The sequence below is a fragment of the Tachyglossus aculeatus genome, chromosome 9 (assembly GCF_015852505.1).
Source record: "Tachyglossus aculeatus isolate mTacAcu1 chromosome 9, mTacAcu1.pri, whole genome shotgun sequence".
Taxonomy (NCBI): domain Eukaryota; kingdom Metazoa; phylum Chordata; class Mammalia; order Monotremata; family Tachyglossidae; genus Tachyglossus; species Tachyglossus aculeatus.
This window is the reverse complement of record NC_052074.1, coordinates 13,049,982-13,065,456: the sequence shown is the minus strand read 5'-3', so window position 1 is coordinate 13,065,456 and position 15,475 is coordinate 13,049,982. Positions and strand designations below refer to the sequence as shown.

At 43.9% G+C, this 15,475-nt stretch overlaps 1 non-coding gene across 1 annotated transcript; it reads right to left on the bottom strand.

The window, feature by feature from the left end:
- Positions 1 to 240: 240 nt before the first annotated feature.
- Positions 241 to 378, bottom strand: LOC119932629. Its single transcript, XR_005452374.1, has one exon. It is a non-coding gene; the product is annotated as a small nucleolar RNA SNORA7 (small nucleolar RNA).
- Between the last annotated feature and the right edge of the window lie 15,097 nt (positions 379 to 15,475).

The following is a 15,475-nucleotide window of genomic DNA, read 5'->3' as shown; positions in this document are numbered from 1 at the left end:
ATTTTTGAAGGACCGAGTTGTCTTAGCTGTCGAATCGTATCCGACCCGCAGCGACAGCCATGGACACATCACTCCCAGAACGCCCCACCTGCCTCTGCAATCGTTCTGGTAGTGTTTCCATAGAGTTTTCCTGGTAAAAATAAGGAAGTGGTTTTCCATTGCCTCCTTCCGTGCAGTAAACCTAAATCTCCGCCCTCGACTCTCTCCCAGGCCGCTGTTGCCCAGCACAGGTGAGTTTTGACGTGGAGCAGATTGCCTTCCACTCACTAGCCACTGCCCAAGTTAGGAATGGAATGGATAGGCCTCTGCTTGACTCTCCCTCCCGTAGTCGAGACTGGTAGAGTATTGGAAGCTCTCCAGGTGCGACCCTGAGAGATTGAAGGCCCCAGAACATGATTTTAAAGATTATATAGGAATTTCACTTACCCCATTTCATGTCGTCTGAATCACGGAGAGGTAAATTCCACTTGGCTGTGATATTCACCCCAGGACTCACTGGGTGATGGAAGCTGAATTGTCCTTGCTAGATCCATTCCTGGATAGAATATTATCTCAGGGTGAGCTAAACATTGTGGGCAGGGATTGTGTTTGTCTATTGTTATATCGTACTCACCCAAGTGTTTAGTACAGTGCTCTGTACACAGTAGTGCTCAATAAATGTGACTGACAAAAAATGAATGTCTGTCCTACTGTTGGCCAAGCCCTCCCAAATAATACCACTATATATTATATTTATATTAATCAAGCGCTTAGTACAGTGCTCTGTACACAGTAGTGCTCAATAAATGTGACTGACAAAAAATGAAAGTCTGTCCTGCTGTTGGCCAAGCCCTCCCAAATAATACTACTATATATTATATTTATATTAATCAAGCGCTTAGTACAGGGCTCTGCACACAGTAAGCGTTCAATAGATGCGATTGAATAAATATGATTGAATAATGTCTGTCTTCCCCTCTAGTCTGTAAGCTAGTTGTGGGCAGGGAATGGGTCTGACAACTCTGGCGTATTTTACTCTCCCAAGTGTTTAATACAGTGCTCTGCACAGAGTATCAATAAATACCATTCATTGATTGTAGTGAGCAGTGTGGCTCAGTGGAAAGTGTACAGGCTTTAGTGTCAGAGGTCATGGGTTCAAATCCCGGCTCCGCCACTTGTCAGCCGTGTAATTTCGGGCAAGTCACTTCACTTCTCTTGGCCTCAGTTCCCTCCTCTGTAAAATGGAGATTAAGACTGTCAGCCCCCTGTGGGATAACCTGATCACCTTGTAGCTTCCCAGTGCTTAGAACAGTGCTTTGCACATAGTAAGCACTTAATAAATGGCACCATTATTATTATTGTTGTCGAATGTTTCTTAGGATCAGACAACAGATCCTGAGAGCTGAATCAGAACAACTTCAGAGTAACGAAAGGAGTCTGAGAGGTGGGGCGGGGAGTGATGGGGAAGGGTTATAGCCGGGCCGTGGAAAGTTGCCGGTAGCATCAGGAACCAGTCTGTTCCTCCCGGCCCTCAATTGTGCAATTCCCTTCTTTGCGGCCACCGAAGCTCACAACTGTTTTATTGCCGTGCTCCACCTCTTCCAGTCTAATGATGGGTGGGGGCTAGGTTGGGAATGATGGATGGGAAGATGAATAGCCTGGGAAGGCCACTGGAAGGGGAGGGTGGGGACGAAACCTGGCTTGGGGCCATCTCAGTCGCAGGAAGTCAATGTTCTTGGGGAGCTATCTGGGAGCCGCCCTTTGACTTCGAAAGAACCACAAATGGCTTACCTCTACTTAAGTCAGCCCTGACTTTTCAGTGTGTGTGTAAAGTGATCTATATTTGTGCAGAGGCAGTAAGTCTTGGGATAATTATTTCTTCTTACTATTTATTATTTGGGGTTATTTATGCAGCCTTTCTACTCAGCCCAGTTGCTGGGTGGAGGAGTTACCAAGAGCCATCCTGGAAAGAATCGCCCTCATTCTAGAGACCCGAGAGAGCGAGAGATGAGGGCAGGTAACTCAAGCTGACCTGCAGGCCATTTTGAGTTCCTTTAGGAGTCATCTCCCGACTCGGGGCAGGAGATTGGCAAGGTACAAGAATAATAATAATAATAATGATGGCATTTATTAAGCACTTACTTTGTGCAAAGCACTGTTCTAAGCGCTCCTGGTGGGCAGGGAACGTGTCAATCGACTCTACTGTATAGCCAAGTGGCTAGTACAGTAATCGGCCCACAGCGAATGCTCAATAAATACCACTGATTGATTGATTGTGCCAAAGCGTACACTTGCAATGTGCTTTTAATCAAAGTTGTATTTATAGAGAGCTTACTGTGTCCAGAGCACTGTACCGAGTGCTTAGATGAGTGCTGGAGAACAGTATACCGAATGGATTCCCTGTCCACAATGAGTTTATAGTCTAGCTATAATCTGACTCTAGATCGAGCCATTGTTCTTTTGACAGTCCAAGCCCACTTTAACTGTGAACCCCACGTGGGACAGGGGCTGTATCCATCCTGATTATCTTGTGTTTACCCTAGCAGCTAGTACGGTGCTCGGCATGCAGCAAGCTCTTAACGTGGCTCAGCCAGAAGCAGCGTGGCTCAGTGGAAATAGCACAGACTTTGGAGTCAGAAGTCATGGGTTCATATCCCGGCTCCGCCAATTGTCAGCTGTGTGACTTTGGGCAAGTCACTTCACTTCTCTGTGCCTCAGTTATCTCGTCTGTAAAATGGGGATTAAGACTGTGAGCCCCCCATGGGACAACCTGATCACCTTCTAACCTCCCCAGCGCTTAGAACAGTGCCTTGCACATAGTAAGCGCTTCATAAATACCATTATTATTATTATTAACGGACACCGCACTTTTTAGTATTAAGCCTGCCTGGATAGAATGTGGCAATCGCCAGAAGAAATGGTTGCGTTGCAGCGGTCAGGTGCTGTGAGCCCTTCAAAGAGAGTTTTCCTTAATGGGAGTTCCCGGGAATGCCATCCTCACATCAGCAGAGAACTGGGTTTACCCATGAATGGCTGTTAGAAGAGACCCCAGCCCCTTACATTCCCTGAGGTTATCTAGCTCTCCAGCCTGTCAGAGTGGACAGAGTGGAAAGAACACAGGCCTGGGCATCTGAGAACCTGGGTTCTAATTCCGGCTCTGCCCTGGCCTTCCGAGTGACCTTGGGCAAGTCAATTAACTCCTCTGTGCCTAGGTTTCCTCGTCAGTAAAATGGGGATTAAATATCTTCTCTTCTCCCCCCTTGTTTGGTACATAGTAAGCACTTAACAGATACCGTTATTATTATTGTGTCTACAGCTGAAACTGGGAACCGACTGCCTTGAAAAAGAAGTTGCTAGGAAGGGACTATATAATACACCCCACCCCACCCCACCCCCCAAATCTGGTTTCTCAGTATTCCACATTTGGTCCTGTGTCTGCACAGTGGGTCCAGGCATGAAGCAGGTAAAATCACCCCAGTTCTTCAATCTGAATCCGTTTCATTTAATTGGAATGGGGGTGGGTATTTGCCGACTTTGGAGGAAGAGGGAATCCATTGTTTTGTACATCATCAAAGCCCTTTCACTACTGAGAGAGCTTTAGTTATCTCACTCGCTAATGGCCTTGCAGAATTTGAAATTTAACTGGGAATGGGGAGTTCACTGAGGGAGGATAATTTGCTGCAGTCATTCCACCAGGATTCATTAAATCTGTTCATATCATTCATTACATACTTCACTTTATGTTTTCATCACATATTCTAAACATACTATAATCTGGGCAACAAAATCAATTTTCCAGTATTTTTTTTTTTGGAGCTAATGACTTTCAGATGCTTTGAAAACTCCAAATGTCCTGCATATCATCCCTTGCTATGCCTTCTATACTCTCGGCATACTCAGTTTAAATTACAAGTCGCATAGTATGGCAGTGATGCCTAACCTGGGGTAAGTGGAAATAGCCAAAATCATATTTAATAAGCAGTGGTTTCCCCCCCATCCTCCGATTTGGCAGGGTGGTATTGTGGGGTGGGGGGTATCCGCAGAACTACCTTGACACAGGGACGAGACCCCCGAAGGGTGCTTTCTGGCACCTTGACTTCTCCTCTCCGAACGCAGCCACGCCGGGTCTACTATTCTGGCATGCAAGACCTGAAATTGAATTTGCAAAATCAAACTGTAGTTATCTCCATTCCTTGATGTCCTCCCAGGTGAGCTACTGGGCTTCATCCTAATACTTCTAAAGCAAGCAAACTTTAAGCTAATTACGTGCTAGTGTATTCTCCCTTGCTGGATTTTGGCAGGTTGCTTCTGTAAATTATGAAAAATAAATGTGAAATATGCAGATGTCTTTTGTTTGAAGCAGATGTTTAGTCCTTCATGCCAGAATCTAATCAGCTGTTTCCCTTGGGTTTCTCCTCTCCCCCTCCCTGCCCCATCTTGTCCAAGAGCTGTTTGAAAACATGAAGGAATGGACTCTGCAGATCCCAGGCATTTGGGGAACATTCTTCCAACTACTTGATTAGCAGATACTCACCGAGGAGAATCAAGACAGGAAAAGGAAAGAAAATCTCAACCTCCTGAAAAGGGGTTTGAAGAGTGTTTAATAAGATGACTGTGGTCTAGAGAATTTGGAGTGTACACTTCAGGGTATTCCTTGTGTGCTGGAGTTGAAGAAGAAGCTGGGCTGGGGTGGGATGCTTTGCTTGGCCATCTTGGGTGCCAAGGTCAAGCATATGCCAATGAGAGACTAAGTCAACACTTCCTGTTAAAAATAGGGTATTTCCAATTTCAGGGATACAAGGATTTTTGACATGGAGGGAAACAGATAGAGCACGATGGCCTGTCATTCCACCAGCAGCGTTATCATTATCAGGGGTCTTGTCCTGTGAAGTGAAGACTGGTGAGGCTTACTTCAACACAAACAAATTGGTAGACTGTACAGTCAAGGGTTTTTCAATGGGGGAAAGACAACATACTTCCCCGTAAAAAAAATCAAGTTTCACTAATATTCTGGTGTTTCTGAAGGGGTTCATAAGAACATGACTTGAGAGAACCAGTGGGCATAATCCATTTAGATGTTCAAAAGGTTTTGAACCAAGTATTCCTTAGTTATGGAGTTAGATCTATAACCAGTGTCCAAGTAATGGTCTGACCAGGGCTGAATTTAGTGAAAAAATTACCTCAAAATTCCCACCACACCCGTGCCTTGGAACAGCAGTCCTGCTTTATTTTTTAAACAAGGGAATTGTACTGTAGGCAGCTGTTTAGTTTTTTGATCACTGTACCCCTTGATCTTTTTTGGATTTACTCACCTGCATCCACTGATTTTCCATCACATATTTGCTGTAGGGGAATGTTAAGCTCCTTAAGGGCAGTGTCCATTTCTACATACTCTATTGTACTCTCTCAAATGCTTTTCCAGTGCTCTGCACAAAGGAGGCATTCAATAAATGTCATTAATTAATTGAGTTGGGTTTTTTTCCTCCAAAGAAATGCCCTTCTCTTGTCCTTAATAGTCACCATGTTTTTCCAAAGAACTTGAGGCATTTCGATTTGTAGTCTTACCCTTCAAAGCCTGGTCCCTCTGCATGCGCTAGGAGCTGAGGTGAAGGAGCTGGCTTAAAATGACTGCGTTATGGCAATAATAATAATAATGATGATGATGGTATTTGTTAAACACTTAGTATGTGCCAAGCACTCTTCTAAGGGCTGGGGTAGATACAGGGTAATTGGGTTGTCCCACATGAGGCTCACTCTCTTCAATTCCCATTTTACAGAACTGAGGCCCAGAGAAGTTAAGTGACTTGCCCCGGATCACACAGCAGACAAGTGGCGGAGTCGGGAGTAGAACCCACGACCTCTGACTCACAAGCCCAGGCTCTTTCCGTTAAGCCACGCTGCTTCTCAATGCCATGGTCAATCCATTGAAAAATGGCGGTGGCTCAATAACTACCAGATATTCACTAATTCATTCAATCGTAGTTATTGAGTGCTTACTGTGTGCAAAGCACTGTACTAAGCACTTAGCGACTGGCATTTTCCAGTAACCACCTGCTTGGAAATCCATCAGGGGCCTAAAAGTGAAAGTGACCATGTGGTACTACGTCCTGTCTGAGAAGTAGAGCTTTCTGTGATTCCCCAGATTTTCCAACTTGTAAAATCAGGGAAATCTTTAACCATCACTAAAAGAGAAAAAAAAAAATAAGAGGCAAACAGTCCCTCTGTCTAGAGTTAAAGGGAATATTTTTAAGACCCAGTGTTTATCTACGAACCGCCTCATCAAAGAATATTATTTTTGAAAAGGAAGCCTCATACAGATGTATGAAGCTCTAGCCCTATGATTATTCAAAAAAAAATTGTAGAAATCAAAATAAATTTGCCTGAGCAATTTAAAATAATTAACCTTTGACAAACCTCCCTTCCTGGTAATGGAGTAGTAACTGTATGAATAAAAGATAAGTCATGACATTCAATGAATTACAATATTCACCCCATAAATTACTTGATATAATTGCACGTTAGTCTACATTTTTATAACACTAAAATGTTCCAAACACTCTAGAACCACTTCATTTTTGGTACATGGTTAGTGGCAAGGTTGGCTAATCCCTTTTGCCGTCTTTGGATTTTCTTCATTTAAATCTCTATTTTCTCCAAAATATATCTGGTGGTAGATTATCAGTCATTTATGCAGTGTTGTGCACCTGGAAAAATGTGTGTCTCTAATGATCACAAAAAAGTCTCACTCTTGTGTGTACATATCAGAACAGATTCATGGAAATGACTATGCACCCAACTACAGCACTTACTGGGGAAGATGGACAGGCAGTGAGGTATTGTGTGTGTACTTGGTTAATCAAAACAATCAAACCTCTGTCTGTTCTCTTTCCCGCACTGATATCTGGAGGCTGTTTGACCTTAGGCAAGCCAACTATCCTGGGCTTTTGTTTAATAACTAGCGAGCCAGGATGCAGAAATATCCACTTAACCCTGGAAAGATAGGACATTTTTCAGAGCCAAAGTGATTGGGAAACTCTTCATAATGGGGTTCGAAATATAAATACTGAAATGATGACTTGCCCAGATGTCATAAAATCTGGCCAAATGGTTGCAAATAAACTTGCAACTTGTATCCGAACTGGGGTGCAGTTTTAAACTTGGACTAAAACTTGCGGCCTGGATTGTTCTTTGACAGTATTTTTTCTCTGTTGTGAGGAAGGTGCATTAAATAATAACAGGGATGGTCGTCGATTTGATCTGTAGACCCATTCCACACACTTGCTCGAGAATACCTCCTTCCCTTCCCCACAGCACCTGTATATATGTTTGTAAATATTTATTACTCTATTTATTTATTTATTTTACTTGTACATATCTATTTTATTTATTTTGTTAGTATGTTTGGTTTTGTTCTCTGTCTCCCCCGTTTAGACTGTGAGCCCACTGTTGGGTAGGGACTGTCTCTATATGTTGCCAACTTGTACTTACCAAGTGCTTAGGACAGTGCTCTGCACACAGTAAGCACTCAATAAATACGATTGATGAATAGCAATGTGGATCAGGCAGAATCTGTGGAAAATGGTAGCTTGTAGTTAACAGAGCCGTTCACCGCTTTTCACTTTAAAGTCGAGCTTTGTCTTTGTATGTTTAATCTAAGAGAATTTTCAGAGGCTTCTGGGGATGTGGGGAGATTGCCAGCAGTATAGCTAAAGCAATGTGGCCTTGTTGGTGTCTTTCTCACCTCTGGGCCACCACGGTCCACCCGAACATATGGAACCAACGCAAGAGAACCCGCGTCCATGCTGACTTTGCAGTCCCAGGCAGAAAACTGGCATTATTGACTGTGCAGCCTTTTGGATAAGGTGTGTGTTTGAAGCAAAAATGCCTTCTGGCTCTTGGCCTCCAGCCTATGGCTACTCTCCAGGAACAAGATAAAGTCTCTGAGATTCTTATGAAAAAGATTCTTTCCCACAACTATCACGATCCATTAGTGTTCTAAGAGAGCTTTGTATGAGCTTTGCCTCTAGGAAGCTCACGTGAAAACACACTTTCTTATCCCTTGCCCAGAAAGGAGATTGAGATAGAGTCCTGCTCAAATTTGGATCAGCCAACATGTCCCAGAAGATAGGAGCCATAGGGCAGTCACAGAACAGGTCCAGATAGAACACAAATGAATCCCGGCTAGGCTCTGGCAGTATTTTGTTCATTCATTCGATTGTATTTATTGAGTGCTTACTCTGTAGAGAGCACTGTACTAAGCGCTTGGGAAAGTACAATTGAGAAGCAGCGTGGCTCAGTGGAAAGAGCCTGGGCTTTGGAGTCAGAGTTCATGGGTTCAAATCCCAGCTCCGCCGATTGTCAGCTGGGTGACTTTGGGCAAGTCACTTAACTTCTCATCTGTAAAATGGGGGTTAAGACTGTGAGCCCCACGTGAGACAACCTGATCACCTTGTAACCTCCCCAGTGCTTAGAACAGTGCTTTGCACATAGTAAGCGCTTAATAAATGCCATTATATATATATATATATATATATATATATATATACAATTCAACAATAAACAGTATTTCAAAAATGCCTCAAATCAGTCATTCAAACTTACCCTCATTTTCAAAATGGCAGCACCTAGGCTACCCAGAAGATGCACAGTGTAATATATTGAGTTTTCCTTTCGGAGTGGTTAGTTGGAAACAGAACCACAGTATAGTAGGAGAACTGAGGATTTCTCTCACTTTCTCTCTCTCTCGCTCTCTCTCTCATGTTCTCTCCACCTCTGCCTCTTGCTCCCGCATTCTCTCTGACTTTTTATCTCATTTTAAGTAGTCTCCTGAAATGACAGTTGCCTCAGGCTGCCAAACTCCTTTCATTGGGCCTATATTTTCTCTACGCTGAGGCCCTTGGCCTTAGTCCCTGAGCCCCATTTGCCCCTCCCAGGGGCCTGGAGGAAACATTCTCCCAGCCAGTGCTCCACAAAGGTGGTCTCATTCTAGGGGTTGCTGATCCTTGACCTGTGACACGAGGACCATGGCTACAACAAATGTAGCCTTCCTTCTACTGCAACATTAGAGCATTTTGGATGACCGTCCCAAGCTTTGATCATCGTGGGACTCGGGAGAGGACCGTTTTCCATGGGGAATCCACCTCTGAAATTTGCTTCTGTTGTTTATACGACAAAGCTCCCAACTGTTGGGCTTCAGGGCACAAGGCTAGACCCATCTGTTCAGTCAGGCATTTGCTTGATTGTGCGTGTCTTTGTGTGTTTGTGTGTGTGCACGTGTGTATGCGTGCGTGCATATGAACATGCATTTGAAGGGAGATACCATTGGCTGGGGAGCATTGGACCGCTTATTAATTTGATTTGCATCACCGGTCAAATGGGTCCAGAGGCCAAGAAGTTGGGTGACTAAGAAAAAATGGAAAGGACAAATCACTATAAATCAAGAGCCCAATCACCATGATTGATGGCTAGAAAATTTATATTTCTATGTGCTGGTGGTGTAGGGACAACTGTTCAAAGTATCAGGGGCCTGATGGAGACACAAAAATTTGATCTGTTTGTTTCCATGGTGGAACTGAGAACTTGGGAATTTTTCTGTTTATCCCAGAAGCCGGTTCTTTCTTTCCACCTCCTCCCACCTCTTTATCCCAGTCTCAGCCCGCTCCTTCCTCTCCCCCTCCTCCCCCTCCCCATCCCCCTCGCCTTACCTCCTTCCCCTCCCCACCGCATCTGTATATATGTATATAAGTTTGTACACATTTATTACTCTATTTATTTTACTTGTACATATTTATTCTATTTATTTTATTTTCTTAATATGTTTTGTTTTGTTGTCTGCCCCCCACCCCCGAGCCCACCGTTGGGTAGGGACCGTTTCTATATGTTGCCAACTTGTACTTCCCAAGCGCTTAGTACAGTGCTCTGCACACAGTAAGCGTTCAATAAATACGGGTGAATGAATGAATCAATCAATCAATCTCCAAGGCAGAATGGCAAGAAAGAGAGAGACAAAACAATGGACAAATGGATAAGCAACTAGGGTTATGTAGTCTTTGCTTCTTCATTCATTCATTCACTCAATCGTATTTATTGAGCACTTACTGTGTGCAGAGCACTGTACTAAGCGCTTGGGAAGTACAAGTTGGTAACATATAGAGACGGTCCCTACCCAATAGCGGGCTCACAGTCTAGAAGGGGGAGACAGACAACAAAACAACACATATTAACAAAATAAAATAAATAGAATAGTAAATATGTACAAATAAATAGAGTAATAAATCTGTACAAACATATATACGGGTGCTGTGGGGAGGGGAAGGAGGTAAGGTGGGGGGGGTGAGGGGGAGAGGAGGGAGGGGGCTGAGTGTGGGAAGGCCTCCTGGAGGAGGTGAGCTCTCGGAAGGGCTTTGAAGGGAGGAAGAGAGCTAGCTTGGCGGATGGTTTAGTCAAGATACATACTAGAGCCTTAGGAAGTCAGTCAACTCTCAAACCTCTTTTTAATAACTTATATTCCTCTCTCTTTATGCATTTATTCCACTCAGTCTTTGAATTGGACTGCTTTGCAGAGATGCATCACCGTAATTATACAGTGCTGCAGTGAATAGACTACTCTTCATATTTTACCCATTTCGAGACAAGGAAAACGAATAGATGAAGAATATGCGGGGATATTTCAGGGGAGTTCGAATATTGCTTCTCACAATGAGCTAAAGGTATCTGTTTCTCTGACCAGCTACTCTTGTGGGTAGAACCAGAGATCGTAGACCCTTTCCGGGTCTGGGGAACGTTTTGACTGCTTTCCCTTTGAGTTTGGGAAAAGCTGACCTGTTGCCGTGGTTAGGTGACCGGCAGATATTCTCCATGGGCTGGTGATCATGGAATGAATCCAGTTCCTGGGTTTGAGCCAAAGGTTTCTATGCTTTGGGTCCGGCGTAAGGAGATCCCAAGAGAGCATTGTTTACGTTGCCGAAAGCAAGGAAGGTTTTGAAGTCTTTCCTCTCCTCACCTGTCCTGGTGGCAGTTGATCGCTGAGGGATATTTATTGAATGCCTTCTTATATTCGGGTTATTGTACTAAGCTCCAAGGAGAGTTTCAGTAGAATTAGTAGGCGCCAGCCCTGCCCTCAAGGAGATCACAGTTGAGTAGGGGGAGCCAGAAGCTGATAAGTTTCAAATCATATTTAAAAATAAAGTACTGCTTTGAATGAATCTCTGTCCTCGAATTAAAGGTGAAGGGGAAAAAATGGAAGGGAGAGCTCTGTCATTATTGCCAGCTTAGCTTTGCCAGAAAAGGCGAGGGAACACTGATGGTAAGGAATCCCGGGCTTTATTTCATTTATTTATTTAAATATTTATTAAGGTATTTGTTAAGTGCTTACTATAGGCCAGGCACTGTACTAAGCAATGGGGTAGATACAAACTAATCAGTTTAGACACAGCCCGTGTCCCACATAGGGCTCCCAGTCTTAATCCCCATTTTACAGTTGCGTAACTGAGGCACAGAGAGGTTAAGCGACTTGCCCAAGGTCACACAGCGGACAAGTGGCAGAGCAGGGATTAGAACCCAGGCTCTTCTTACTCCCAGGCCCATGCTCCAACCACTAGACCGCTATTCTTCTGCACTTCCAGGTTTGGCCCCGGTGCTGTGATGACACCTCCTTGCCCGGTGGCTTCAGAATTCATTTGTTCTTGAAGGCAAATAGACGTTTTCACGTCCATTAGAGAGCTTTGGACTTGGTTGACCGGACAGCTCAAGGAGTTGGTTTGGGATCCTTAAGGGCAGTGACCAAAATTGAATTGATCATAGCTGGTGATGGAAAGCCTAGCCACCCACCAGCTATAGGAAGAGGCATCCCTGGGATTCTTTATCTCCTCCAGAATGGCCACACTTCTCCATGTTCCCTGGGAAAAGGAATTAGAGAATTAAGATATAGCCCAGACCCCCTCTCTCCTCATCACATCACACCCATGCACCTATTCACTCAAATCTTTGGAATGGTTAGGCAGTTAAATAACAAAAGCCTTTTGGGTCAGAATGATTTTAACTATCGTCTCAGTTAATGACTTTGGTGAAGTCTTGGCAGATAGCTGAGATACCTGGGATGGGTAGACAAGCTGGACACTTCATTCTTGTCGGGGCAGGTTTAGAAAGTCTGTCTACACAACATGAAGTCACTGGATCACCTTCAACCCTCCTCATCACTCTAAATGGGGGATTCCTGCTCGCAACTGTCTTCTTCTGCGCTTAGGCTAACAGGACAACAGCAGGAGGCATGACAGCTGTCTGACCTCTCTCTCTCCCGTCTCTTTTTTCTTCAGTCCTGTCCCGTTACCTTTTTCTTTGCCCGTTCTCCCGTTTCGTGACTTTTTTTTCGCCTTCCTTTTTGCAGCCTGATGCATTATGGAAAGGGAGGCTAAGCCCATGCATTCCGTGCATAAACAAAGGATTTCCAGAGCTGTAAATGTATTCATTTAAGAATTTATTTTCAATGTTGACAGATGTGAATGTGAGCATTACTGAATGTTTAGTTTTATGTTTGCATTCCTTTCGGTTATATCAATGGGGACATTTTTATAAAATAAGACCGTGTTATTGCTGTTCCTGCAAGTCTTCTGGCTGCCTGGTTGCTTGTGTGGATTTAATTAGCCTAAGCACTGTGTTCTTGTGTGCGCTTTGATTCTGGGGACGCTGTGGCAGTGGTTCTGTTTAGGGGTATCCTAGAGAGGGCTCAGTCTGGGTTTTCATTATCATAATATTAAGGCCGTGCCAATGCCATATGTGTGAGAGAACTTCAGTGCATACTGGGGAAGGGGCAAATGGACTCCAGCATACTCAAAATGCAGAGTTAGGCTTCCAGAAAAGACCGAGGAAATTACTTACCCCCTCTTCAAAGCCTTATTGAAGGCTCATTTCCTCCAGGAGGCCTTCCCTAACTAAGCCCCCCACCCCGCTTTCCTCTTCTTAATAATGATGGCATGTATTAAGCGCTTACTATGTGCAAAGCACAGTTCTAAGCGCAGGGGAGGTTACAAGGTGATCAGATTGTCCCACTGGGGGCTCACAGTCTTGATCCCCATTTTCCAGATGAGGTAACTGAGGCACAGAGAAGTGAAGTGACTTGCCCAAAGTCACACAGCTGACAGTTGGCAGAGCCGGGATTTGAACCCGTGACCTCTGACTCCAAAGTCCGGGCTCTTTCCACTGAGCCATGCTGCTTCTCTTCTTCTACACCCTTCTGCGCCGGCCTGATATGCTTACTTTGTTCTTCTCCTGTCCTAACCCCACAACACTTACCCACATATCTGCAATTTATTTATTTACATTAATGCCTGTCTACCCCTTCTAGATTGTCAGCTCATTGTGGGTAGGGAACATGTCTGGTTATTATTGAATTGCACTCTCTCAAGTGTTTAATACGGTGCTATGTACTCAGTAAGCGCTCAATAAATATGATTGAATGAACGGTATATGAATGAATGAATGAAAGAGGAAAACCAGGTGTGTTTAGGCCTATAGGGAAGCACCATTTGGGACACATCATTATATACACACTCACAGGTATCCTTAGGGTACAAAAGACAGTCCCATCTACCGAAGCCAGATACATAAAGGAGGAGAAACACACGCAGCACACAGTTCATATATATTCTGTAGCTGGAGTTTGGCAGCACAAAGGCTGAGCAAAACCTTATTCACATACCTAAAAAGACAGTATCAGCCAGGGCCACAAATGTGCTAGAACAGTTTGGATGCCGCTAAAACAGCACCTCACTGCCCTTGGTGGTCTCCACTGCTGCCCACCTAGGATTAACCTGTCTGCCCTGTAGTCTGAGTTTTCAAAAAAGCTAATTTCCCCTTTCAGTGAATGAGGGAAAGGAAGGATTTCACCGAAACCCATAACGAGGGTTTCAGCCCTCAGAACAGGAGGCCAGCAGATTCCCAGAAATTGCCTCTGAACGGAATCCATTCTCCACCTTTATTTGCTTTGTAATTCCTGACAATCTGCGGGCTCTAGGATCTGGGTTGGGGGGGGGGCGGAGGGTAAGGAGGAAGAAAGAAAAGAGGATAAGGGAGGTGTTTAGCTTTCCTTTGCAAGCACGATACCCGCTGCTTTGTTTATGGATTTGATGCTATTCGTACAGTCTTTGCAATATTAATTTTTAATTTATGGTGCTCATTAGGAGACACTTAAAACAGAACAATTATCATTTATCTTGATATATTATTTACTAGGACTGACTGTCATGGTTAGGGACTCATGATTAGTGGGAGGGGAATAGAAAACACTCTCCAGAAGGTGCTAGGCTGAAGGGATAGGAGCTTAGAAAGCAGTTGTCACAACCCAAGGCCCGAAGTTCTGATGTCCAAGCAAAAGCCACGCCGTGTCTAATCAAAACTCAGGAGGACCTTTGAATACAAGCCGGAACAGCACTTAATGAACCTGCAGGATCACATTAATGAGACTCTCTGTTAGGCCACCAGCTCATCAATTATTCATCTAGCCGTATTCCTGATACTTTACCATCTTCCCTTTCTTTTCGCCTCAACGTGATTCTTTTTGTTTTTAACCCTCCGTTGTCTTACCTGGGAATTAAAACACGTCTTTCAGTTCCAGGTTCAGGTGTCCTTCCCGAGAGATAGTATTGTTTCATAAATTCCTGGATACAAATTCCCAGCAAGAGTTGGGGAACTTTGCAGGGATTTGAAGGGATCTAAAGTACTGGGCACGTTGGTCCTTGCTCGGCACTTGTTAGAGCTGTTCTCTTAGGTTGGATCTTCCACGTACAATCACACCACAGCCTGTGAACTAGGTATTTCAGAGAGGGAAAAAAAAGCCATTTACCTGAAACAATCCAAGATGGGCAGGCAAAAACAATTCTGTTCATTTGAATTACCTAGGTGATTCATTCATTTATTCATTCAATTGTATTTATTGAGCACTTACTGTGTGCAGAGCACTGTACCAAGCGCTTGGGAAGTACAAGTTGGCAACATACAGAGTCCCTACCCAACAGTGGGCTCACAGTCTAGAAGGGGGAGATGGACAACAAAACATATTAACAAAATAAAATAAGTAGAATAAATATGTATAAGTAAAATTGCACCTGTGCGGATCTGGCAACAACATCAGTGAATATTTTAGTACTCATCAAGGCTGGGGTTTCTTAATAAGCTAGCTGGTATTTTTAAAATTGCTTTTTTAAAGGGCTCTCTCCAAACTTCCAGGTCTTCCAAGAAAACACTTTTCTCTAAATTTCATCGGGATTGAGTATATTTTAACGAATGCCTGTTTGTGGGAGAAGATTGGGTGGAATTTGTTTTTTTTATATAGTATTTATTAAACGCTTGCTGTGTTCCAGGCACCACGCTAAACACTGGGGTAGATACAAGATAATCAGGTTGGATACATTCCCTGTCCCACATCAGGTTCATGGTCTTAATCCCTATTTTACAGGTGAAGTAACTGAGACACAGAGAAGTCGAGTGCCTTGCCCAAGGT